Below are 25,614 nucleotides of genomic sequence, written 5' to 3' on the forward strand. Positions count from 1 at the left end.
GCTCAAGCCCTGCTGAGATCAGCTGACTGGCACCCACGCTGCTGACCCGTGAGCATGAGAAGGAACGCTTATCGGGGCACGCCGTTGAACTTGGGGGTGATTTGTTGTGAAGCATTATTGTGGAACTCCCCGACTCATACAGCCGTGATTCTTCTATCCCCCACCCACCCACCCACGCTCACAGCACGGCATCAGGTACCGAGTGAGGGGAGGGGGGGAGACTCGAGTTTATTGCGGAGCTTAGGTTGTGTCCAGAGAGTGGAAAAGTGCCTTGGGCAAGCAAGCGAGGGGCCTCCGGGGAATGGAAGGGGGTCGTCACAGCCCGAAGAGTGGCCTCTAGTCAGTTTGTGGTGTTGTCGCCAGTGTTTATAGGCTGACTGGGAATGAATAGCACGTCTGGAAGTCTATAAATGCTAGGGCGTGCCAACCCAGGAGACATATGGTCAGGACAATCCCCAACCAGGCCAGGGGGTATAGCTCAGGGGTAGAGCATTTGACTGCAGATCAAGAGGTCCCCGGTTCAAATCCGGGTGCCCCCTGCTGGCACATTCCTTTATTGCCAAACGCACAGTGGATTTCTTGACGTCGCATGCTGTGACTGGAAATATCTTCCTCATCAGTGGTGTCCGGACCGTGGTACTTTTCAGGCATCTCCTGAGGCGTGTGGAGGGAAGGGTAGGTTGACTCTGCAGCCCCAATCCTTCACCTCTCTCTGTGTCCATGCTTGCTTGTTCTGCGCTGACTTCTCGGTCTCCCCCCAGAGGCGAGAGGGCCCCGAACCCACTTTGCTCTGGGCTCGGCCTCACGGATCAATCAGTCGGGACCAGTCGGGAGACAGAAACCACACAGTACTTTGAACACAGGAGGTTTAGTAGAAAGGATCAGTATGCCATGGAAGGAGAGTACACACAAGGCTTCCAAGGGAGGTCAGAAGGATGCCCTAGGAGTGAGGGACCCAAGCAAACACCAGTTTCCAAGGAGAGACCCTCCCCGGAGCAACGGTGCCAGCCTCAGAGGGAAGGCGTGGGTGCGGCCCACCCACTGGTCTCCCCCACCGCCCCTGGTCACAGCCGTCAGGTGAGCAGAAAGCAAGCTGCCCGGACGAGTCACTCAGCAACGGCAGGTCTGGAGCTGCGGGAGGGAGGCGGGCTGAGGCTGGTCGGCAGGGGGCGGTCACGGGCCTGGTTGGGTCTGCCAGGTCGCCGAGGGTCTTCATTCCGTGGGTGTGTGCCAGGGGCAGAGCACCACCACGTGAGGGCACCACTGACCAACACCGTAGCCAGGGGTGGGGAGGAAGAGCAGAAACAGCAGGGGTGTGGAGGAGGGCGAGGAGCCCCCTTTCCCCCGGGTGAGCTCTCCAGCGCCCTCTACTGGAAACGGGAGCCCTGTGCTCCCTGAAAGGAGCCACAGCAGGAGAACGTGCTCCGTCATCGCACGGCAGGTGCGGAAGGAAGGGGGAACTGGAGGTGACAGCCAACAGGTGGATAACCGGCAAACGTTGTGACTTGCCCTGACCAACGCGACGTCAGCGGATGTGATGCAAGCGGGAGCTTCGGATCGGCTGGCGAGGTCGGGTGGGCCTTCAGGCACTTCCGCCATTGCTATGAGATGAGCACCCTGAGAGCTCTGCCCTTTCACCCCGGGCCCCAGAGTGAACACGCGTGGCCCGACCCTGAGCCCAATTCGTCCCAGGTGCCAAGGCCAGCGGGGCCCGCAGCTTGAAGCCGACCCATCCAGCCGGGCCCCGCCGATCTCAGCTGATTCACGTTCAACACACAGTGCCACGGGCACGAGAACAAATGCTCAGGGTTGTGTCACTGGTTTGGGGGGGTGGCTTGTTACTAGGAGTAATATTGCCACTTACTGAAACCGATATCTCCATGGGGAGCCCTGACGAAACAAATGCCTCAACCACACGGCGTGGCGGCACGAGGAAGCAGCCGTGGTCGGGCGAGCCGGGAAAGCCATCCGGGAAAAGGCTGAAGAAACTATTGTGACGGGGATGCACGAGGGTGGCCGAAGAGAAGCTGAAGGCGGAAAGTCCGCTTCAAGTGGTCGACCTGGGGGAGGACATTTCTAGGTCAGACGTCGAGCACATGAGCCGTTCTTTACAGGCTGCTTTTGGAAAGGTACTACGAGAACGACAGGACTCCAGAAAAGAACGGGCTGGTTCGTAAACAGAATAGAGGGGCGTTACAGGTAGCCGAGAGATTGCATAGCTGGGGCAATGAGACCGTTCCCTCCAGGACAAAGGCGACGCCACGACTGCATCGGTTTAGGAGGGAGGCAAAAGGCAGAAGGTTCTGGATAGATGTGGCATGGGGGGACCAGAACAAGTCACCTGTGTGGCAGGAATGTGCTTTATGAAGAGCACCTGAAGATGGAAGGTGCTGGCACGTAGGTCCTCTCGGTTGGATCAAAGTGTTCTTAGGCCGATGAGAGACGTGGTCCCAGAGAAATGGGATGTGCCCAGGTACTTGCAGCTGTGCTGACAGGAGAGCCTGTGTCAAAAGAATGTGGCAGGCTCGGGCTTTGGAAAATACAATACATAGGAATCCCCCAGATTTCTCTGCAGCACTGTATTGGCGACAGCATTAACATCCTGGAGCAAAGAGACTGCGACGGACTGTTCCAGTAAAGAGACCTCTGGGCCTCTAACACGCTAGGGGAGGGAAGCAAGCCGAGGGGACCGCTCAGCCACCTGAAAGGACACGCTCGGCTTTTGCAATGGGCTCTGCAGAGAGTGCAAAGTGGGACGATGGAACAGGAAGACATCAAGGAGGGTGGAGCCAAGGGTCCCGTCGAACCAGGGACCGGGAGCCACAGTCAGGAGCAGAACCAGGGCTTGATCAAGGATCATTTCTACTCCTGGGGGATGCTTGTTATTGGGGAACTCGGAGCTTGGTGGTGGTTTGTTAATGGCACAACATTATTGAGCCCAGGCTGGCAGACACCGAAATGGCCATCTAGAAGGGGCCTCCTGCGGCTGTCACCACAGGGAACAAAGGACATGGCCACTTGTACTTAGCATTTGGATTTCTGTCAGCCAGTGTCTGTGACTGCGCATGCTTCCCACCTTGCCCAGTCTTTGAATGTAAATGTCTATTGCAACGAGCCAGCCTCTGCTGCACGATCGGATCCGGGTGGTGGGACGAGCAGGAATCTTGTCTTTGGAGCTCCTAGGTCTCTGGATAAGGAGAATCCTCCCCTGGATTAATGTGGATCCCAAGACCCTGCACTTTGTCTGATTGAATGAGGCTTTGGGCGGCTTGGGGGCAGCGGTGAATGTATTTTGCCTGTGGGAGAGATGGAAATAACTCTGAGCAGGATCACAGACCCTGGGAGATGGCAGGTTTGCCCCCCCCCACCATACTTCATTTATCCCTGTACCTGAGCCCTTTCCCACGAGACTTTTCAGGTCGTCCCGTTAGCGGTGGGGCGGGCATCCCTGCCCTTGACATAGGGCTAAGACCTGTGACTTGCTTTCACCTGTGAGGTACCAGCCCATGGGCCAGGAGCACAGACTTGAAAGCTGCTTGCAGAGTGGGGCTTCCCTTTGGCATTTCTGCCATCGCCGTGAGAAAAGTGTGCCCTGCCAGCTGCTCCTCCTCCGGCCTGGACCCCGGCGTTCACATCTGTGGGGCAGACCCGGCCCCCCCCCCCATACATAGAGAAAGCCAGCACAGGTGGACCCACGGCTTGAAGCAGAGCCACCCGCTCAAGCCCTGCTGAGATCAGCTGACTGGCACCCACGCTGCTGACCCGTGAGCATGAGAAGGAACGCTTATCGGGGCACGCCGTTGAACTTGGGGGTGATTTGTTGTGAAGCATTATTGTGGAACTCCCCGACTCATACAGCCGTGATTCTTCTATCCCCCACCCACCCACCCACGCTCACAGCACGGCATCAGGTACCGAGTGAGGGGAGGGGGGGAGACTCGAGTTTATTGCGGAGCTTAGGTTGTGTCCAGAGAGTGGAAAAGTGCCTTGGGCAAGCAAGCGAGGGGCCTCCGGGGAATGGAAGGGGGTCGTCACAGCCCGAAGAGTGGCCTCTAGTCAGTTTGTGGTGTTGTCGCCAGTGTTTATAGGCTGACTGGGAATGAATAGCACGTCTGGAAGTCTATAAATGCTAGGGCGTGCCAACCCAGGAGACATATGGTCAGGACAATCCCCAACCAGGCCAGGGGGTATAGCTCAGGGGTAGAGCATTTGACTGCAGATCAAGAGGTCCCCGGTTCAAATCCGGGTGCCCCCTGCTGGCACATTCCTTTATTGCCAAACGCACAGTGGATTTCTTGACGTCGCATGCTGTGACTGGAAATATCTTCCTCATCAGTGGTGTCCGGACCGTGGTACTTTTCAGGCATCTCCTGAGGCGTGTGGAGGGAAGGGTAGGTTGACTCTGCAGCCCCAATCCTTCACCTCTCTCTGTGTCCATGCTTGCTTGTTCTGCGCTGACTTCTCGGTCTCCCCCCAGAGGCGAGAGGGCCCCGAACCCACTTTGCTCTGGGCTCGGCCTCACGGATCAATCAGTCGGGACCAGTCGGGAGACAGAAACCACACAGTACTTTGAACACAGGAGGTTTAGTAGAAAGGATCAGTATGCCATGGAAGGAGAGTACACACAAGGCTTCCAAGGGAGGTCAGAAGGATGCCCTAGGAGTGAGGGACCCAAGCAAACACCAGTTTCCAAGGAGAGACCCTCCCCGGAGCAACGGTGCCAGCCTCAGAGGGAAGGCGTGGGTGCGGCCCACCCACTGGTCTCCCCCACCGCCCCTGGTCACAGCCGTCAGGTGAGCAGAAAGCAAGCTGCCCGGACGAGTCACTCAGCAACGGCAGGTCTGGAGCTGCGGGAGGGAGGCGGGCTGAGGCTGGTCGGCAGGGGGCGGTCACGGGCCTGGTTGGGTCTGCCAGGTCGCCGAGGGTCTTCATTCCGTGGGTGTGTGCCAGGGGCAGAGCACCACCACGTGAGGGCACCACTGACCAACACCGTAGCCAGGGGTGGGGAGGAAGAGCAGAAACAGCAGGGGTGTGGAGGAGGGCGAGGAGCCCCCTTTCCCCCGGGTGAGCTCTCCAGCGCCCTCTACTGGAAACGGGAGCCCTGTGCTCCCTGAAAGGAGCCACAGCAGGAGAACGTGCTCCGTCATCGCACGGCAGGTGCGGAAGGAAGGGGGAACTGGAGGTGACAGCCAACAGGTGGATAACCGGCAAACGTTGTGACTTGCCCTGACCAACGCGACGTCAGCGGATGTGATGCAAGCGGGAGCTTCGGATCGGCTGGCGAGGTCGGGTGGGCCTTCAGGCACTTCCGCCATTGCTATGAGATGAGCACCCTGAGAGCTCTGCCCTTTCACCCCGGGCCCCAGAGTGAACACGCGTGGCCCGACCCTGAGCCCAATTCGTCCCAGGTGCCAAGGCCAGCGGGGCCCGCAGCTTGAAGCCGACCCATCCAGCCGGGCCCCGCCGATCTCAGCTGATTCACGTTCAACACACAGTGCCACGGGCACGAGAACAAATGCTCAGGGTTGTGTCACTGGTTTGGGGGGGTGGCTTGTTACTAGGAGTAATATTGCCACTTACTGAAACCGATATCTCCATGGGGAGCCCTGACGAAACAAATGCCTCAACCACACGGCGTGGCGGCACGAGGAAGCAGCCGTGGTCGGGCGAGCCGGGAAAGCCATCCGGGAAAAGGCTGAAGAAACTATTGTGACGGGGATGCACGAGGGTGGCCGAAGAGAAGCTGAAGGCGGAAAGTCCGCTTCAAGTGGTCGACCTGGGGGAGGACATTTCTAGGTCAGACGTCGAGCACATGAGCCGTTCTTTACAGGCTGCTTTTGGAAAGGTACTACGAGAACGACAGGACTCCAGAAAAGAACGGGCTGGTTCGTAAACAGAATAGAGGGGCGTTACAGGTAGCCGAGAGATTGCATAGCTGGGGCAATGAGACCGTTCCCTCCAGGACAAAGGCGACGCCACGACTGCATCGGTTTAGGAGGGAGGCAAAAGGCAGAAGGTTCTGGATAGATGTGGCATGGGGGGACAGAACAAGTCACCTGTGTGGCAGGAATGTGCTTTATGAAGAGCACCTGAAGATGGAAGGTGCTGGCACGTAGGTCCTCTCGGTTGGATCAAAGTGTTCTTAGGCCGATGAGAGACGTGGTCCCAGAGAAATGGGATGTGCCCAGGTACTTGCAGCTGTGCTGACAGGAGAGCCTGTGTCAAAAGAATGTGGCAGGCTCGGGCTTTGGAAAATACAATACATAGGAATCCCCCAGATTTCTCTGCAGCACTGTATTGGCGACAGCATTAACATCCTGGAGCAAAGAGACTGCGACGGACTGTTCCAGTAAAGAGACCTCTGGGCCTCTAACACGCTAGGGGAGGGAAGCAAGCCGAGGGGACCGCTCAGCCACCTGAAAGGACACGCTCGGCTTTTGCAATGGGCTCTGCAGAGAGTGCAAAGTGGGACGATGGAACAGGAAGACATCAAGGAGGGTGGAGCCAAGGGTCCCGTCGAACCAGGGACCGGGAGCCACAGTCAGGAGCAGAACCAGGGCTTGATCAAGGATCATTTCTACTCCTGGGGGATGCTTGTTATTGGGGAACTCGGAGCTTGGTGGTGGTTTGTTAATGGCACAACATTATTGAGCCCAGGCTGGCAGACACCGAAATGGCCATCTAGAAGGGGCCTCCTGCGGCTGTCACCACAGGGAACAAAGGACATGGCCACTTGTACTTAGCATTTGGATTTCTGTCAGCCAGTGTCTGTGACTGCGCATGCTTCCCACCTTGCCCAGTCTTTGAATGTAAATGTCTATTGCAACGAGCCAGCCTCTGCTGCACGATCGGATCCGGGTGGTGGGACGAGCAGGAATCTTGTCTTTGGAGCTCCTAGGTCTCTGGATAAGGAGAATCCTCCCCTGGATTAATGTGGATCCCAAGACCCTGCACTTTGTCTGATTGAATGAGGCTTTGGGCGGCTTGGGGGCAGCGGTGAATGTATTTTGCCTGTGGGAGAGATGGAAATAACTCTGAGCAGGATCACAGACCCTGGGAGATGGCAGGTTTGCCCCCCCCCCCACCATACTTCATTTATCCCTGTACCTGAGCCCTTTCCCACGAGACTTTTCAGGTCGTCCCGTTAGCGGTGGGGCGGGCATCCCTGCCCTTGACATAGGGCTAAGACCTGTGACTTGCTTTCACCTGTGAGGTACCAGCCCATGGGCCAGGAGCACAGACTTGAAAGCTGCTTGCAGAGTGGGGCTTCCCTTTGGCATTTCTGCCATCGCCGTGAGAAAAGTGTGCCCTGCCAGCTGCTCCTCCTCCGGCCTGGACCCCGGCGTTCACATCTGTGGGGCAGACCCGGCCCCCCCCCCATACATAGAGAAAGCCAGCACAGGTGGACCCACGGCTTGAAGCAGAGCCACCCGCTCAAGCCCTGCTGAGATCAGCTGACTGGCACCCACGCTGCTGACCCGTGAGCATGAGAAGGAACGCTTATCGGGGCACGCCGTTGAACTTGGGGGTGATTTGTTGTGAAGCATTATTGTGGAACTCCCCGACTCATACAGCCGTGATTCTTCTATCCCCCACCCACCCACCCACGCTCACAGCACGGCATCAGGTACCGAGTGAGGGGAGGGGGGGAGACTCGAGTTTATTGCGGAGCTTAGGTTGTGTCCAGAGAGTGGAAAAGTGCCTTGGGCAAGCAAGCGAGGGGCCTCCGGGGAATGGAAGGGGGTCGTCACAGCCCGAAGAGTGGCCTCTAGTCAGTTTGTGGTGTTGTCGCCAGTGTTTATAGGCTGACTGGGAATGAATAGCACGTCTGGAAGTCTATAAATGCTAGGGCGTGCCAACCCAGGAGACATATGGTCAGGACAATCCCCAACCAGGCCAGGGGGTATAGCTCAGGGGTAGAGCATTTGACTGCAGATCAAGAGGTCCCCGGTTCAAATCCGGGTGCCCCCTGCTGGCACATTCCTTTATTGCCAAACGCACAGTGGATTTCTTGACGTCGCATGCTGTGACTGGAAATATCTTCCTCATCAGTGGTGTCCGGACCGTGGTACTTTTCAGGCATCTCCTGAGGCGTGTGGAGGGAAGGGTAGGTTGACTCTGCAGCCCCAATCCTTCACCTCTCTCTGTGTCCATGCTTGCTTGTTCTGCGCTGACTTCTCGGTCTCCCCCCAGAGGCGAGAGGGCCCCGAACCCACTTTGCTCTGGGCTCGGCCTCACGGATCAATCAGTCGGGACCAGTCGGGAGACAGAAACCACACAGTACTTTGAACACAGGAGGTTTAGTAGAAAGGATCAGTATGCCATGGAAGGAGAGTACACACAAGGCTTCCAAGGGAGGTCAGAAGGATGCCCTAGGAGTGAGGGACCCAAGCAAACACCAGTTTCCAAGGAGAGACCCTCCCCGGAGCAACGGTGCCAGCCTCAGAGGGAAGGCGTGGGTGCGGCCCACCCACTGGTCTCCCCCACCGCCCCTGGTCACAGCCGTCAGGTGAGCAGAAAGCAAGCTGCCCGGACGAGTCACTCAGCAACGGCAGGTCTGGAGCTGCGGGAGGGAGGCGGGCTGAGGCTGGTCGGCAGGGGGCGGTCACGGGCCTGGTTGGGTCTGCCAGGTCGCCGAGGGTCTTCATTCCGTGGGTGTGTGCCAGGGGCAGAGCACCACCACGTGAGGGCACCACTGACCAACACCGTAGCCAGGGGTGGGGAGGAAGAGCAGAAACAGCAGGGGTGTGGAGGAGGGCGAGGAGCCCCCTTTCCCCCGGGTGAGCTCTCCAGCGCCCTCTACTGGAAACGGGAGCCCTGTGCTCCCTGAAAGGAGCCACAGCAGGAGAACGTGCTCCGTCATCGCACGGCAGGTGCGGAAGGAAGGGGGAACTGGAGGTGACAGCCAACAGGTGGATAACCGGCAAACGTTGTGACTTGCCCTGACCAACGCGACGTCAGCGGATGTGATGCAAGCGGGAGCTTCGGATCGGCTGGCGAGGTCGGGTGGGCCTTCAGGCACTTCCGCCATTGCTATGAGATGAGCACCCTGAGAGCTCTGCCCTTTCACCCCGGGCCCCAGAGTGAACACGCGTGGCCCGACCCTGAGCCCAATTCGTCCCAGGTGCCAAGGCCAGCGGGGCCCGCAGCTTGAAGCCGACCCATCCAGCCGGGCCCCGCCGATCTCAGCTGATTCACGTTCAACACACAGTGCCACGGGCACGAGAACAAATGCTCAGGGTTGTGTCACTGGTTTGGGGGGGTGGCTTGTTACTAGGAGTAATATTGCCACTTACTGAAACCGATATCTCCATGGGGAGCCCTGACGAAACAAATGCCTCAACCACACGGCGTGGCGGCACGAGGAAGCAGCCGTGGTCGGGCGAGCCGGGAAAGCCATCCGGGAAAAGGCTGAAGAAACTATTGTGACGGGGATGCACGAGGGTGGCCGAAGAGAAGCTGAAGGCGGAAAGTCCGCTTCAAGTGGTCGACCTGGGGGAGGACATTTCTAGGTCAGACGTCGAGCACATGAGCCGTTCTTTACAGGCTGCTTTTGGAAAGGTACTACGAGAACGACAGGACTCCAGAAAAGAACGGGCTGGTTCGTAAACAGAATAGAGGGGCGTTACAGGTAGCCGAGAGATTGCATAGCTGGGGCAATGAGACCGTTCCCTCCAGGACAAAGGCGACGCCACGACTGCATCGGTTTAGGAGGGAGGCAAAAGGCAGAAGGTTCTGGATAGATGTGGCATGGGGGGACAGAACAAGTCACCTGTGTGGCAGGAATGTGCTTTATGAAGAGCACCTGAAGATGGAAGGTGCTGGCACGTAGGTCCTCTCGGTTGGATCAAAGTGTTCTTAGGCCGATGAGAGACGTGGTCCCAGAGAAATGGGATGTGCCCAGGTACTTGCAGCTGTGCTGACAGGAGAGCCTGTGTCAAAAGAATGTGGCAGGCTCGGGCTTTGGAAAATACAATACATAGGAATCCCCCAGATTTCTCTGCAGCACTGTATTGGCGACAGCATTAACATCCTGGAGCAAAGAGACTGCGACGGACTGTTCCAGTAAAGAGACCTCTGGGCCTCTAACACGCTAGGGGAGGGAAGCAAGCCGAGGGGACCGCTCAGCCACCTGAAAGGACACGCTCGGCTTTTGCAATGGGCTCTGCAGAGAGTGCAAAGTGGGACGATGGAACAGGAAGACATCAAGGAGGGTGGAGCCAAGGGTCCCGTCGAACCAGGGACCGGGAGCCACAGTCAGGAGCAGAACCAGGGCTTGATCAAGGATCATTTCTACTCCTGGGGGATGCTTGTTATTGGGGAACTCGGAGCTTGGTGGTGGTTTGTTAATGGCACAACATTATTGAGCCCAGGCTGGCAGACACCGAAATGGCCATCTAGAAGGGGCCTCCTGCGGCTGTCACCACAGGGAACAAAGGACATGGCCACTTGTACTTAGCATTTGGATTTCTGTCAGCCAGTGTCTGTGACTGCGCATGCTTCCCACCTTGCCCAGTCTTTGAATGTAAATGTCTATTGCAACGAGCCAGCCTCTGCTGCACGATCGGATCCGGGTGGTGGGACGAGCAGGAATCTTGTCTTTGGAGCTCCTAGGTCTCTGGATAAGGAGAATCCTCCCCTGGATTAATGTGGATCCCAAGACCCTGCACTTTGTCTGATTGAATGAGGCTTTGGGCGGCTTGGGGGCAGCGGTGAATGTATTTTGCCTGTGGGAGAGATGGAAATAACTCTGAGCAGGATCACAGACCCTGGGAGATGGCAGGTTTGCCCCCCCCCACCATACTTCATTTATCCCTGTACCTGAGCCCTTTCCCACGAGACTTTTCAGGTCGTCCCGTTAGCGGTGGGGCGGGCATCCCTGCCCTTGACATAGGGCTAAGACCTGTGACTTGCTTTCACCTGTGAGGTACCAGCCCATGGGCCAGGAGCACAGACTTGAAAGCTGCTTGCAGAGTGGGGCTTCCCTTTGGCATTTCTGCCATCGCCGTGAGAAAAGTGTGCCCTGCCAGCTGCTCCTCCTCCGGCCTGGACCCCGGCGTTCACATCTGTGGGGCAGACCCGGCCCCCCCCCCATACATAGAGAAAGCCAGCACAGGTGGACCCACGGCTTGAAGCAGAGCCACCCGCTCAAGCCCTGCTGAGATCAGCTGACTGGCACCCACGCTGCTGACCCGTGAGCATGAGAAGGAACGCTTATCGGGGCACGCCGTTGAACTTGGGGGTGATTTGTTGTGAAGCATTATTGTGGAACTCCCCGACTCATACAGCCGTGATTCTTCTATCCCCCACCCACCCACCCACGCTCACAGCACGGCATCAGGTACCGAGTGAGGGGAGAGGGGGAGACTCGAGTTTATTGCGGAGCTTAGGTTGTGTCCAGAGAGTGGAAAAGTGCCTTGGGCAAGCAAGCGAGGGGCCTCCGGGGAATGGAAGGGGGTCGTCACAGCCCGAAGAGTGGCCTCTAGTCAGTTTGTGGTGTTGTCGCCAGTGTTTATAGGCTGACTGGGAATGAATAGCACGTCTGGAAGTCTATAAATGCTAGGGCGTGCCAACCCAGGAGACATATGGTCAGGACAATCCCCAACCAGGCCAGGGGGTATAGCTCAGGGGTAGAGCATTTGACTGCAGATCAAGAGGTCCCCGGTTCAAATCCGGGTGCCCCCTGCTGGCACATTCCTTTATTGCCAAACGCACAGTGGATTTCTTGACGTCGCATGCTGTGACTGGAAATATCTTCCTCATCAGTGGTGTCCGGACCGTGGTACTTTTCAGGCATCTCCTGAGGCGTGTGGAGGGAAGGGTAGGTTGACTCTGCAGCCCCAATCCTTCACCTCTCTCTGTGTCCATGCTTGCTTGTTCTGCGCTGACTTCTCGGTCTCCCCCCAGAGGCGAGAGGGCCCCGAACCCACTTTGCTCTGGGCTCGGCCTCACGGATCAATCAGTCGGGACCAGTCGGGAGACAGAAACCACACAGTACTTTGAACACAGGAGGTTTAGTAGAAAGGATCAGTATGCCATGGAAGGAGAGTACACACAAGGCTTCCAAGGGAGGTCAGAAGGATGCCCTAGGAGTGAGGGACCCAAGCAAACACCAGTTTCCAAGGAGAGACCCTCCCCGGAGCAACGGTGCCAGCCTCAGAGGGAAGGCGTGGGTGCGGCCCACCCACTGGTCTCCCCCACCGCCCCTGGTCACAGCCGTCAGGTGAGCAGAAAGCAAGCTGCCCGGACGAGTCACTCAGCAACGGCAGGTCGGGAGCTGCGGGAGGGAGGCGGGCTGAGGCTGGTCGGCAGGGGGCGGTCACGGGCCTGGTTGGGTCTGCCAGGTCGCCGAGGGTCTTCATTCCGTGGGTGTGTGCCAGGGGCAGAGCACCACCACGTGAGGGCACCACTGACCAACACCGTAGCCAGGGGTGGGGAGGAAGAGCAGAAACAGCAGGGGTGTGGAGGAGGGCGAGGAGCCCCCTTTCCCCCGGGTGAGCTCTCCAGCGCCCTCTACTGGAAACGGGAGCCCTGTGCTCCCTGAAAGGAGCCACAGCAGGAGAACGTGCTCCGTCATCGCACGGCAGGTGCGGAAGGAAGGGGGAACTGGAGGTGACAGCCAACAGGTGGATAACCGGCAAACGTTGTGACTTGCCCTGACCAACGCGACGTCAGCGGATGTGATGCAAGCGGGAGCTTCGGATCGGCTGGCGAGGTCGGGTGGGCCTTCAGGCACTTCCGCCATTGCTATGAGATGAGCACCCTGAGAGCTCTGCCCTTTCACCCCGGGCCCCAGAGTGAACACGCGTGGCCCGACCCTGAGCCCAATTCGTCCCAGGTGCCAAGGCCAGCGGGGCCCGCAGCTTGAAGCCGACCCATCCAGCCGGGCCCCGCCGATCTCAGCTGATTCACGTTCAACACACAGTGCCACGGGCACGAGAACAAATGCTCAGGGTTGTGTCACTGGTTTGGGGGGGTGGCTTGTTACTAGGAGTAATATTGCCACTTACTGAAACCGATATCTCCATGGGGAGCCCTGACGAAACAAATGCCTCAACCACACGGCGTGGCGGCACGAGGAAGCAGCCGTGGTCGGGCGAGCCGGGAAAGCCATCCGGGAAAAGGCTGAAGAAACTATTGTGACGGGGATGCACGAGGGTGGCCGAAGAGAAGCTGAAGGCGGAAAGTCCGCTTCAAGTGGTCGACCTGGGGGAGGACATTTCTAGGTCAGACGTCGAGCACATGAGCCGTTCTTTACAGGCTGCTTTTGGAAAGGTACTACGAGAACGACAGGACTCCAGAAAAGAACGGGCTGGTTCGTAAACAGAATAGAGGGGCGTTACAGGTAGCCGAGAGATTGCATAGCTGGGGCAATGAGACCGTTCCCTCCAGGACAAAGGCGACGCCACGACTGCATCGGTTTAGGAGGGAGGCAAAAGGCAGAAGGTTCTGGATAGATGTGGCATGGGGGGACAGAACAAGTCACCTGTGTGGCAGGAATGTGCTTTATGAAGAGCACCTGAAGATGGAAGGTGCTGGCACGTAGGTCCTCTCGGTTGGATCAAAGTGTTCTTAGGCCGATGAGAGACGTGGTCCCAGAGAAATGGGATGTGCCCAGGTACTTGCAGCTGTGCTGACAGGAGAGCCTGTGTCAAAAGAATGTGGCAGGCTCGGGCTTTGGAAAATACAATACATAGGAATCCCCCAGATTTCTCTGCAGCACTGTATTGGCGACAGCATTAACATCCTGGAGCAAAGAGACTGCGACGGACTGTTCCAGTAAAGAGACCTCTGGGCCTCTAACACGCTAGGGGAGGGAAGCAAGCCGAGGGGACCGCTCAGCCACCTGAAAGGACACGCTCGGCTTTTGCAATGGGCTCTGCAGAGAGTGCAAAGTGGGACGATGGAACAGGAAGACATCAAGGAGGGTGGAGCCAAGGGTCCCGTCGAACCAGGGACCGGGAGCCACAGTCAGGAGCAGAACCAGGGCTTGATCAAGGATCATTTCTACTCCTGGGGGATGCTTGTTATTGGGGAACTCGGAGCTTGGTGGTGGTTTGTTAATGGCACAACATTATTGAGCCCAGGCTGGCAGACACCGAAATGGCCATCTAGAAGGGGCCTCCTGCGGCTGTCACCACAGGGAACAAAGGACATGGCCACTTGTACTTAGCATTTGGATTTCTGTCAGCCAGTGTCTGTGACTGCGCATGCTTCCCACCTTGCCCAGTCTTTGAATGTAAATGTCTATTGCAACGAGCCAGCCTCTGCTGCACGATCGGATCCGGGTGGTGGGACGAGCAGGAATCTTGTCTTTGGAGCTCCTAGGTCTCTGGATAAGGAGAATCCTCCCCTGGATTAATGTGGATCCCAAGACCCTGCACTTTGTCTGATTGAATGAGGCTTTGGGCGGCTTGGGGGCAGCGGTGAATGTATTTTGCCTGTGGGAGAGATGGAAATAACTCTGAGCAGGATCACAGACCCTGGGAGATGGCAGGTTTGCCCCCCCCCCACCATACTTCATTTATCCCTGTACCTGAGCCCTTTCCCACGAGACTTTTCAGGTCGTCCCGTTAGCGGTGGGGCGGGCATCCCTGCCCTTGACATAGGGCTAAGACCTGTGACTTGCTTTCACCTGTGAGGTACCAGCCCATGGGCCAGGAGCACAGACTTGAAAGCTGCTTGCAGAGTGGGGCTTCCCTTTGGCATTTCTGCCATCGCCGTGAGAAAAGTGTGCCCTGCCAGCTGCTCCTCCTCCGGCCTGGACCCCGGCGTTCACATCTGTGGGGCAGACCCGGCCCCCCCCCCATACATAGAGAAAGCCAGCACAGGTGGACCCACGGCTTGAAGCAGAGCCACCCGCTCAAGCCCTGCTGAGATCAGCTGACTGGCACCCACGCTGCTGACCCGTGAGCATGAGAAGGAACGCTTATCGGGGCACGCCGTTGAACTTGGGGGTGATTTGTTGTGAAGCATTATTGTGGAACTCCCCGACTCATACAGCCGTGATTCTTCTATCCCCCACCCACCCACCCACGCTCACAGCACGGCATCAGGTACCGAGTGAGGGGAGGGGGGGAGACTCGAGTTTATTGCGGAGCTTAGGTTGTGTCCAGAGAGTGGAAAAGTGCCTTGGGCAAGCAAGCGAGGGGCCTCCGGGGAATGGAAGGGGGTCGTCACAGCCCGAAGAGTGGCCTCTAGTCAGTTTGTGGTGTTGTCGCCAGTGTTTATAGGCTGACTGGGAATGAATAGCACGTCTGGAAGTCTATAAATGCTAGGTCGTGCCAACCCAGGAGACATATGGTCAGGACAATCCCCAACCAGGCCAGGGGGTATAGCTCAGGGGTAGAGCATTTGACTGCAGATCAAGAGGTCCCCGGTTCAAATCCGGGTGCCCCCTGCTGGCACATTCCTTTATTGCCAAACGCACAGTGGATTTCTTGACGTCGCATGCTGTGACTGGAAATATCTTCCTCATCAGTGGTGTCCGGACCGTGGTACTTTTCAGGCATCTCCTGAGGCGTGTGGAGGGAAGGGTAGGTTGACTCTGCAGCCCCAATCCTTCACCTCTCTCTGTGTCCATGCTTGCTTGTTCTGCGCTGACTTCTCGGTCTCCCCCCAGAGGCGAGAGGGCCCCGAACCCACTTTGCTCTGGGCTCGGCCTCACGGATCAATCAGTCGGGACCAGTCGGGAGACAGAAACCACACAGTACTTTGAACACAGGAGGTTTAGTAGAAAGGATCAGTATGCCATGGAAGGAGAGTACACACAAGGCTTCCAAGGGAGGTCAGAAGGATGCCCTAGGAGTGAGGGACCCAAGCAAACACCAGTTTCCAAGGAGAGACCCTCCCCGGAGCAACGGTGCCAGCCTCAGAGGGAAGGCGTGGGTGCGGCCCACCCACTGGTCTCCCCCACCGCCCCTGGTCACAGCCGTCAGGTGAGCAGAAAGCAAGCTGCCCGGACGAGTCACTCAGCAACGGCAGGTCTGGAGCTGCGGGAGGGAGGCGGGCTGAGGCTGGTCGGCAGGGGGCGGTCACGGGCCTGGTTGGGTCTGCCAGGTCGCCGAGGGTCTTCATTCCGTGGGTGTGTGCCAGGGGCAGAGCACCACCACGTGAGGGCACCACTGACCAACACCGTAGCCAGGGGTGGGGAGGAAGAGCAGAAACAGCAGGGGTGTGGAGGAGGGCGAGGAGCCCCCTTTCCCCCGGGTGAGCTCTCCAGCGCCCTCTACTGGAAACGGGAGCCCTGTGCTCCCTGAAAGGAGCCACAGCAGGAGAACGTGCTCCGTCATCGCACGGCAGGTGCGGAAGGAAGGGGGAACTGGAGGTGACAGCCAACAGGTGGATAACCGGCAAACGTTGTGACTTGCCCTGACCAACGCGACGTCAGCGGATGTGATGCAAGCGGGAGCTTCGGATCGGCTGGCGAGGTCGGGTGGGCCTTCAGGCACTTCCGCCATTGCTATGAGATGAGCACCCTGAGAGCTCTGCCCTTTCACCCCGGGCCCCAGAGTGAACACGCGTGGCCCGACCCTGAGCCCAATTCGTCCCAGGTGCCAAGGCCAGCGGGGCCCGCAGCTTGAAGCCGACCCATCCAGCCGGGCCCCGCCGATCTCAGCTGATTCACGTTCAACACACAGTGCCACGGGCACGAGAACAAATGCTCAGGGTTGTGTCACTGGTTTGGGGGGGTGGCTTGTTACTAGGAGTAATATTGCCACTTACTGAAACCGATATCTCCATGGGGAGCCCTGACGAAACAAATGCCTCAACCACACGGCGTGGCGGCACGAGGAAGCAGCCGTGGTCGGGCGAGCCGGGAAAGCCATCCGGGAAAAGGCTGAAGAAACTATTGTGACGGGGATGCACGAGGGTGGCCGAAGAGAAGCTGAAGGCGGAAAGTCCGCTTCAAGTGGTCGACCTGGGGGAGGACATTTCTAGGTCAGACGTCGAGCACATGAGCCGTTCTTTACAGGCTGCTTTTGGAAAGGTACTACGAGAACGACAGGACTCCAGAAAAGAACGGGCTGGTTCGTAAACAGAATAGAGGGGCGTTACAGGTAGCCGAGAGATTGCATAGCTGGGGCAATGAGACCGTTCCCTCCAGGACAAAGGCGACGCCACGACTGCATCGGTTTAGGAGGGAGGCAAAAGGCAGAAGGTTCCGGATAGATGTGGCATGGGGGGACAGAACAAGTCACCTGTGTGGCAGGAATGTGCTTTATGAAGAGCACCTGAAGATGGAAGGTGCTGGCACGTAGGTCCTCTCGGTTGGATCAAAGTGTTCTTAGGCCGATGAGAGACGTGGTCCCAGAGAAATGGGATGTGCCCAGGTACTTGCAGCTGTGCTGACAGGAGAGCCTGTGTCAAAAGAATGTGGCAGGCTCGGGCTTTGGAAAATACAATACATAGGAATCCCCCAGATTTCTCTGCAGCACTGTATTGGCGACAGCATTAACATCCTGGAGCAAAGAGACTGCGACGGACTGTTCCAGTAAAGAGACCTCTGGGCCTCTAACACGCTAGGGGAGGGAAGCAAGCCGAGGGGACCGCTCAGCCACCTGAAAGGACACGCTCGGCTTTTGCAATGGGCTCTGCAGAGAGTGCAAAGTGGGACGATGGAACAGGAAGACATCAAGGAGGGTGGAGCCAAGGGTCCCGTCGAACCAGGGACCGGGAGCCACAGTCAGGAGCAGAACCAGGGCTTGATCAAGGATCATTTCTACTCCTGGGGGATGCTTGTTATTGGGGAACTCGGAGCTTGGTGGTGGTTTGTTAATGGCACAACATTATTGAGCCCAGGCTGGCAGACACCGAAATGGCCATCTAGAAGGGGCCTCCTGCGGCTGTCACCACAGGGAACAAAGGACATGGCCACTTGTACTTAGCATTTGGATTTCTGTCAGCCAGTGTCTGTGACTGCGCATGCTTCCCACCTTGCCCAGTCTTTGAATGTAAATGTCTATTGCAACGAGCCAGCCTCTGCTGCACGATCGGATCCGGGTGGTGGGACGAGCAGGAATCTTGTCTTTGGAGCTCCTAGGTCTCTGGATAAGGAGAATCCTCCCCTGGATTAATGTGGATCCCAAGACCCTGCACTTTGTCTGATTGAATGAGGCTTTGGGCGGCTTGGGGGCAGCGGTGAATGTATTTTGCCTGTGGGAGAGATGGAAATAACTCTGAGCAGGATCACAGACCCTGGGAGATGGCAGGTTTGCCGCCCCCCACCATACTTCATTTATCCCTGTACCTGAGCCCTTTCCCACGAGACTTTTCAGGTCGTCCCGTTAGCGGTGGGGCGGGCATCCCTGCCCTTGACATAGGGCTAAGACCTGTGACTTGCTTTCACCTGTGAGGTACCAGCCCATGGGCCAGGAGCACAGACTTGAAAGCTGCTTGCAGAGTGGGGCTTCCCTTTGGCATTTCTGCCATCGCCGTGAGAAAAGTGTGCCCTGCCAGCTGCTCCTCCTCCGGCCTGGACCCCGGCGTTCACATCTGTGGGGCAGACCCGGCCCCCCCCCCATACATAGAGAAAGCCAGCACAGGTGGACCCACGGCTTGAAGCAGAGCCACCCGCTCAAGCCCTGCTGAGATCAGCTGACTGGCACCCACGCTGCTGACCCGTGAGCATGAGAAGGAACGCTTATCGGGGCACGCCGTTGAACTTGGGGGTGATTTGTTGTGAAGCATTATTGTGGAACTCCCCGACTCATACAGCCGTGATTCTTCTATCCCCCACCCACCCACCCACGCTCACAGCACGGCATCAGGTACCGAGTGAGGGGAGGGGGGGAGACTCGAGTTTATTGCGGAGCTTAGGTTGTGTCCAGAGAGTGGAAAAGTGCCTTGGGCAAGCAAGCGAGGGGCCTCCGGGGAATGGAAGGGGGTCGTCACAGCCCGAAGAGTGGCCTCTAGTCAGTTTGTGGTGTTGTCGCCAGTGTTTATAGGCTGACTGGGAATGAATAGCACGTCTGGAAGTCTATAAATGCTAGGGCGTGCCAACCCAGGAGACATATGGTCAGGACAATCCCCAACCAGGCCAGGGGGTATAGCTCAGGGGTAGAGCATTTGACTGCAGATCAAGAGGTCCCCGGTTCAAATCCGGGTGCCCCCTGCTGGCACATTCCTTTATTGCCAAACGCACAGTGGATTTCTTGACGTCGCATGCTGTGACTGGAAATATCTTCCTCATCAGTGGTGTCCGGACCGTGGTACTTTTCAGGCATCTCCTGAGGCGTGTGGAGGGAAGGGTAGGTTGACTCTGCAGCCCCAATCCTTCACCTCTCTCTGTGTCCATGCTTGCTTGTTCTGCGCTGACTTCTCGGTCTCCCCCCAGAGGCGAGAGGGCCCCGAACCCACTTTGCTCTGGGCTCGGCCTCACGGATCAATCAGTCGGGACCAGTCGGGAGACAGAAACCACACAGTACTTTGAACACAGGAGGTTTAGTAGAAAGGATCAGTATGCCATGGAAGGAGAGTACACACAAGGCTTCCAAGGGAGGTCAGAAGGATGCCCTAGGAGTGAGGGACCCAAGCAAACACCAGTTTCCAAGGAGAGACCCTCCCCGGAGCAACGGTGCCAGCCTCAGAGGGAAGGCGTGGGTGCGGCCCACCCACTGGTCTCCCCCACCGCCCCTGGTCACAGCCGTCAGGTGAGCAGAAAGCAAGCTGCCCGGACGAGTCACTCAGCAACGGCAGGTCTGGAGCTGCGGGAGGGAGGCGGGCTGAGGCTGGTCGGCAGGGGGCGGTCACGGGCCTGGTTGGGTCTGCCAGGTCGCCGAGGGTCTTCATTCCGTGGGTGTGTGCCAGGGGCAGAGCACCACCACGTGAGGGCACCACTGACCAACACCGTAGCCAGGGGTGGGGAGGAAGAGCAGAAACAGCAGGGGTGTGGAGGAGGGCGAGGAGCCCCCTTTCCCCCGGGTGAGCTCTCCAGCGCCCTCTACTGGAAACGGGAGCCCTGTGCTCCCTGAAAGGAGCCACAGCAGGAGAACGTGCTCCGTCATCGCACGGCAGGTGCGGAAGGAAGGGGGAACTGGAGGTGACAGCCAACAGGTGGATAACCGGCAAACGTTGTGACTTGCCCTGACCAACGCGACGTCAGCGGATGTGATGCAAGCGGGAGCTTCGGATCGGCTGGCGAGGTCGGGTGGGCCTTCAGGCACTTCCGCCATTGCTATGAGATGAGCACCCTGAGAGCTCTGCCCTTTCACCCCGGGCCCCAGAGTGAACACGCGTGGCCCGACCCTGAGCCCAATTCGTCCCAGGTGCCAAGGCCAGCGGGGCCCGCAGCTTGAAGCCGACCCATCCAGCCGGGCCCCGCCGATCTCAGCTGATTCACGTTCAACACACAGTGCCACGGGCACGAGAACAAATGCTCAGGGTTGTGTCACTGGTTTGGGGGGGTGGCTTGTTACTAGGAGTAATATTGCCACTTACTGAAACCGATATCTCCATGGGGAGCCCTGACGAAACAAATGCCTCAACCACACGGCGTGGCGGCACGAGGAAGCAGCCGTGGTCGGGCGAGCCGGGAAAGCCATCCGGGAAAAGGCTGAAGAAACTATTGTGACGGGGATGCACGAGGGTGGCCGAAGAGAAGCTGAAGGCGGAAAGTCCGCTTCAAGTGGTCGACCTGGGGGAGGACATTTCTAGGTCAGACGTCGAGCACATGAGCCGTTCTTTACAGGCTGCTTTTGGAAAGGTACTACGAGAACGACAGGACTCCAGAAAAGAACGGGCTGGTTCGTAAACAGAATAGAGGGGCGTTACAGGTAGCCGAGAGATTGCATAGCTGGGGCAATGAGACCGTTCCCTCCAGGACAAAGGCGACGCCACGACTGCATCGGTTTAGGAGGGAGGCAAAAGGCAGAAGGTTCCGGATAGATGTGGCATGGGGGGACAGAACAAGTCACCTGTGTGGCAGGAATGTGCTTTATGAAGAGCACCTGAAGATGGAAGGTGCTGGCACGTAGGTCCTCTCGGTTGGATCAAAGTGTTCTTAGGCCGATGAGAGACGTGGTCCCAGAGAAATGGGATGTGCCCAGGTACTTGCAGCTGTGCTGACAGGAGAGCCTGTGTCAAAAGAATGTGGCAGGCTCGGGCTTTGGAAAATACAATACATAGGAATCCCCCAGATTTCTCTGCAGCACTGTATTGGCGACAGCATTAACATCCTGGAGCAAAGAGACTGCGACGGACTGTTCCAGTAAAGAGACCTCTGGGCCTCTAACACGCTAGGGGAGGGAAGCAAGCCGAGGGGACCGCTCAGCCACCTGAAAGGACACGCTCGGCTTTTGCAATGGGCTCTGCAGAGAGTGCAAAGTGGGACGATGGAACAGGAAGACATCAAGGAGGGTGGAGCCAAGGGTCCCGTCGAACCAGGGACCGGGAGCCACAGTCAGGAGCAGAACCAGGGCTTGATCAAGGATCATTTCTACTCCTGGGGGATGCTTGTTATTGGGGAACTCGGAGCTTGGTGGTGGTTTGTTAATGGCACAACATTATTGAGCCCAGGCTGGCAGACACCGAAATGGCCATCTAGAAGGGGCCTCCTGCGGCTGTCACCACAGGGAACAAAGGACATGGCCACTTGTACTTAGCATTTGGATTTCTGTCAGCCAGTGTCTGTGACTGCGCATGCTTCCCACCTTGCCCAGTCTTTGAATGTAAATGTCTATTGCAACGAGCCAGCCTCTGCTGCACGATCGGATCCGGGTGGTGGGACGAGCAGGAATTTTGTCTTTGGAGCTCCTAGGTCTCTGGATAAGGAGAATCCTCCCCTGGATTAATGTGGATCCCAAGACCCTGCACTTTGTCTGATTGAATGAGGCTTTGGGCGGCTTGGGGGCAGCGGTGAATGTATTTTGCCTGTGGGAGAGATGGAAATAACTCTGAGCAGGATCACAGACCCTGGGAGATGGCAGGTTTGCCCCCCCCCACCATACTTCATTTATCCCTGTACCTGAGCCCTTTCCCACGAGACTTTTCAGGTCGTCCCGTTAGCGGTGGGGCGGGCATCCCTGCCCTTGACATAGGGCTAAGACCTGTGACTTGCTTTCACCTGTGAGGTACCAGCCCATGGGCCAGGAGCACAGACTTGAAAGCTGCTTGCAGAGTGGGGCTTCCCTTTGGCATTTCTGCCATCGCCGTGAGAAAAGTGTGCCCTGCCAGCTGCTCCTCCTCCGGCCTGGACCCCGGCGTTCACATCTGTGGGGCAGACCCGGCCCCCCCCCCATACATAGAGAAAGCCAGCACAGGTGGACCCACGGCTTGAAGCAGAGCCACCCGCTCAAGCCCTGCTGAGATCAGCTGACTGGCACCCACGCTGCTGACCCGTGAGCATGAGAAGGAACGCTTATCGGGGCACGCCGTTGAACTTGGGGGTGATTTGTTGTGAAGCATTATTGTGGAACTCCCCGACTCATACAGCCGTGATTCTTCTATCCCCCACCCACCCACCCACGCTCACAGCACGGCATCAGGTACCGAGTGAGGGGAGGGGGGGAGACTCGAGTTTATTGCGGAGCTTAGGTTGTGTCCAGAGAGTGGAAAAGTGCCTTGGGCAAGCAAGCGAGGGGCCTCCGGGGAATGGAAGGGGGTCGTCACAGCCCGAAGAGTGGCCTCTAGTCAGTTTGTGGTGTTGTCGCCAGTGTTTATAGGCTGACTGGGAATGAATAGCACGTCTGGAAGTCTATAAATGCTAGGGCGTGCCAACCCAGGAGACATATGGTCAGGACAATCCCCAACCAGGCCAGGGGGTATAGCTCAGGGGTAGAGCATTTGACTGCAGATCAAGAGGTCCCCGGTTCAAATCCGGGTGCCCCCTGCTGGCACATTCCTTTATTGCCAAACGCACAGTGGATTTCTTGACGTCGCATGCTGTGACTGGAAATATCTTCCTCATCAGTGGTGTCCGGACCGTGGTACTTTTCAGGCATCTCCTGAGGCGTGTGGAGGGAAGGGTAGGTTGACTCTGCAGCCCCAATCCTTCACCTCTCTCTGTGTCCATGCTTGCTTGTTCTGCGCTGACTTCTCGGTCTCCCCCCAGAGGCGAGAGGGCCCCGAACCCACTTTGCTCTGGGCTCGGCCTCACGGATCAATCAGTCGGGACCAGTCGGGAGACAGAAACCACACAGTACTTTGAACACAGGAGGTTTAGTAGAAAGGATCAGTATGCCATGGAAGGAGAGTACACACAAGGCTTCCAAGGGAGGTCAGAAGGATGCCCTAGGAGTGAGGGACCCAAGCAAACACCAGTTTCCAAGGAGAGACCCTCCCCGGAGCAACGGTGCCAGCCTCAGAGGGAAGGCGTGGGTGCGGCCCACCCACTGGTCTCCCCCACCGCCCCTGGTCACAGCCGTCAGGTGAGCAGAAAGCAAGCTGCCCGGACGAGTCACTCAGCAACGGCAGGTCTGGAGCTGCGGGAGGGAGGCGGGCTGAGGCTGGTCGGCAGGGGGCGGTCACGGGCCTGGTTGGGTCTGCCAGGTCGCCGAGGGTCTTCATTCCGTGGGTGTGTGCCAGGGGCAGAGCACCACCACGTGAGGGCACCACTGACCAACACCGTAGCCAGGGGTGGGGAGGAAGAGCAGAAACAGCAGGGGTGTGGAGGAGGGCGAGGAGCCCCCTTTCCCCCGGGTGAGCTCTCCAGCGCCCTCTACTGGAAACGGGAGCCCTGTGCTCCCTGAAAGGAGCCACAGCAGGAGAACGTGCTCCGTCATCGCACGGCAGGTGCGGAAGGAAGGGGGAACTGGAGGTGACAGCCAACAGGTGGATAACCGGCAAACGTTGTGACTTGCCCTGACCAACGCGACGTCAGCGGATGTGATGCAAGCGGGAGCTTCGGATCGGCTGGCGAGGTCGGGTGGGCCTTCAGGCACTTCCGCCATTGCTATGAGATGAGCACCCTGAGAGCTCTGCCCTTTCACCCCGGGCCCCAGAGTGAACACGCGTGGCCCGACCCTGAGCCCAATTCGTCCCAGGTGCCAAGGCCAGCGGGGCCCGCAGCTTGAAGCCGACCCATCCAGCCGGGCCCCGCCGATCTCAGCTGATTCACGTTCAACACACAGTGCCACGGGCACGAGAACAAATGCTCAGGGTTGTGTCACTGGTTTGGGGGGGTGGCTTGTTACTAGGAGTAATATTGCCACTTACTGAAACCGATATCTCCATGGGGAGCCCTGACGAAACAAATGCCTCAACCACACGGCGTGGCGGCACGAGGAAGCAGCCGTGGTCGGGCGAGCCGGGAAAGCCATCCGGGAAAAGGCTGAAGAAACTATTGTGACGGGGATGCACGAGGGTGGCCGAAGAGAAGCTGAAGGCGGAAAGTCCGCTTCAAGTGGTCGACCTGGGGGAGGACATTTCTAGGTCAGACGTCGAGCACATGAGCCGTTCTTTACAGGCTGCTTTTGGAAAGGTACTACGAGAACGACAGGACTCCAGAAAAGAACGGGCTGGTTCGTAAACAGAATAGAGGGGCGTTACAGGTAGCCGAGAGATTGCATAGCTGGGGCAATGAGACCGTTCCCTCCAGGACAAAGGCGACGCCACGACTGCATCGGTTTAGGAGGGAGGCAAAAGGCAGAAGGTTCCGGATAGATGTGGCATGGGGGGGACAGAACAAGTCACCTGTGTGGCAGGAATGTGCTTTATGAAGAGCACCTGAAGATGGAAGGTGCTGGCACGTAGGTCCTCTCGGTTGGATCAAAGTGTTCTTAGGCCGATGAGAGACGTGGTCCCAGAGAAATGGGATGTGCCCAGGTACTTGCAGCTGTGCTGACAGGAGAGCCTGTGTCAAAAGAATGTGGCAGGCTCGGGCTTTGGAAAATACAATACATAGGAATCCCCCAGATTTCTCTGCAGCACTGTATTGGCGACAGCATTAACATCCTGGAGCAAAGAGACTGCGACGGACTGTTCCAGTAAAGAGACCTCTGGGCCTCTAACACGCTAGGGGAGGGAAGCAAGCCGAGGGGACCGCTCAGCCACCTGAAAGGACACGCTCGGCTTTTGCAATGGGCTCTGCAGAGAGTGCAAAGTGGGACGATGGAACAGGAAGACATCAAGGAGGGTGGAGCCAAGGGTCCCGTCGAACCAGGGACCGGGAGCCACAGTCAGGAGCAGAACCAGGGCTTGATCAAGGATCATTTCTACTCCTGGGGGATGCTTGTTATTGGGGAACTCGGAGCTTGGTGGTGGTTTGTTAATGGCACAACATTATTGAGCCCAGGCTGGCAGACACCGAAATGGCCATCTAGAAGGGGCCTCCTGCGGCTGTCACCACAGGGAACAAAGGACATGGCCACTTGTACTTAGCATTTGGATTTCTGTCAGCCAGTGTCTGTGACTGCGCATGCTTCCCACCTTGCCCAGTCTTTGAATGTAAATGTCTATTGCAACGAGCCAGCCTCTGCTGCACGATCGGATCCGGGTGGTGGGACGAGCAGGAATCTTGTCTTTGGAGCTCCTAGGTCTCTGGATAAGGAGAATCCTCCCCTGGATTAATGTGGATCCCAAGACCCTGCACTTTGTCTGATTGAATGAGGCTTTGGGCGGCTTGGGGGCAGCGGTGAATGTATTTTGCCTGTGGGAGAGATGGAAATAACTCTGAGC

The 25,614-nt window shown here is 57.7% G+C and overlaps 7 non-coding genes across 7 annotated transcripts; all 7 read left to right on the plus strand.

The window, feature by feature from the left end:
• Nucleotides 1-467: 467 nt before the first annotated feature.
• TRNAC-GCA (transfer RNA cysteine (anticodon GCA)) lies at nt 468-539 on the plus strand. The gene has a single exon. It is a non-coding gene; the product is annotated as a tRNA-Cys (tRNA).
• Nucleotides 540-4,183: 3,644 nt separating this feature from the next.
• On the plus strand, nt 4,184-4,255 carry TRNAC-GCA (transfer RNA cysteine (anticodon GCA)). The gene has a single exon. It is a non-coding gene; the product is annotated as a tRNA-Cys (tRNA).
• Nucleotides 4,256-7,899: 3,644 nt separating this feature from the next.
• TRNAC-GCA (transfer RNA cysteine (anticodon GCA)) lies at nt 7,900-7,971 on the plus strand. The gene has a single exon. It is a non-coding gene; the product is annotated as a tRNA-Cys (tRNA).
• Nucleotides 7,972-11,613: 3,642 nt separating this feature from the next.
• TRNAC-GCA (transfer RNA cysteine (anticodon GCA)) lies at nt 11,614-11,685 on the plus strand. The gene has a single exon. It is a non-coding gene; the product is annotated as a tRNA-Cys (tRNA).
• Nucleotides 11,686-15,328: 3,643 nt separating this feature from the next.
• TRNAC-GCA (transfer RNA cysteine (anticodon GCA)) lies at nt 15,329-15,400 on the plus strand. Its single transcript has one exon. It is a non-coding gene; the product is annotated as a tRNA-Cys (tRNA).
• A 3,642-nt stretch (nt 15,401-19,042) lies between these two features.
• Nucleotides 19,043-19,114, plus strand: TRNAC-GCA (transfer RNA cysteine (anticodon GCA)). The gene has a single exon. It is a non-coding gene; the product is annotated as a tRNA-Cys (tRNA).
• A 3,642-nt stretch (nt 19,115-22,756) lies between these two features.
• On the plus strand, nt 22,757-22,828 carry TRNAC-GCA (transfer RNA cysteine (anticodon GCA)). Its single transcript has one exon. It is a non-coding gene; the product is annotated as a tRNA-Cys (tRNA).
• The last annotated feature ends 2,786 nt before the right edge of the window (nt 22,829-25,614 follow it).

The sequence above is a fragment of the Cynocephalus volans genome, chromosome 6 (assembly GCF_027409185.1).
Source record: "Cynocephalus volans isolate mCynVol1 chromosome 6, mCynVol1.pri, whole genome shotgun sequence".
In the NCBI taxonomy this organism is placed as follows: Eukaryota; Metazoa; Chordata; class Mammalia; order Dermoptera; family Cynocephalidae; genus Cynocephalus; species Cynocephalus volans.